Source organism: Etheostoma spectabile, chromosome 11, assembly GCF_008692095.1.
Source record: "Etheostoma spectabile isolate EspeVRDwgs_2016 chromosome 11, UIUC_Espe_1.0, whole genome shotgun sequence".
NCBI lineage: Eukaryota > Metazoa > Chordata > Actinopteri > Perciformes > Percidae > Etheostoma > Etheostoma spectabile.
This window is the reverse complement of record NC_045743.1, coordinates 23,437,635-23,437,881: the sequence shown is the minus strand read 5'-3', so window position 1 is coordinate 23,437,881 and position 247 is coordinate 23,437,635. Positions and strand designations below refer to the sequence as shown.

At 41.7% G+C, this 247-nt stretch overlaps 1 pseudogene; it reads right to left on the bottom strand.

Moving 5' to 3' along the window:
* The window catches only part of LOC116698445 (trace amine-associated receptor 13c-like), a 3,120-nt pseudogene that overhangs the window by 440 nt on the left and 2,433 nt on the right, over positions 1 to 247 (bottom strand).

The window sequence follows — 247 nt, the reverse complement described above, 5'->3', positions numbered from 1 at the left end:
ATGGCACGGGCCTGAGACACAGCCACGGCAAATACTCTCAGATACAAAGCTACGATGACAGTAACTGGAACAATAAAGGTCAAAACAAGATCTATTAGTCCTGTTAAATAGTCAATGACCAACAAACATTCTCTGTAGCAGGAATTATCCCTCCCTGGTTGAGTCAGTTCATCCTTCACAAAGAGAAATCTGTAGGAAGCAGAATAGAGCCAACACAGAAAAACACTGAGTTTAACTCTGTTCATGG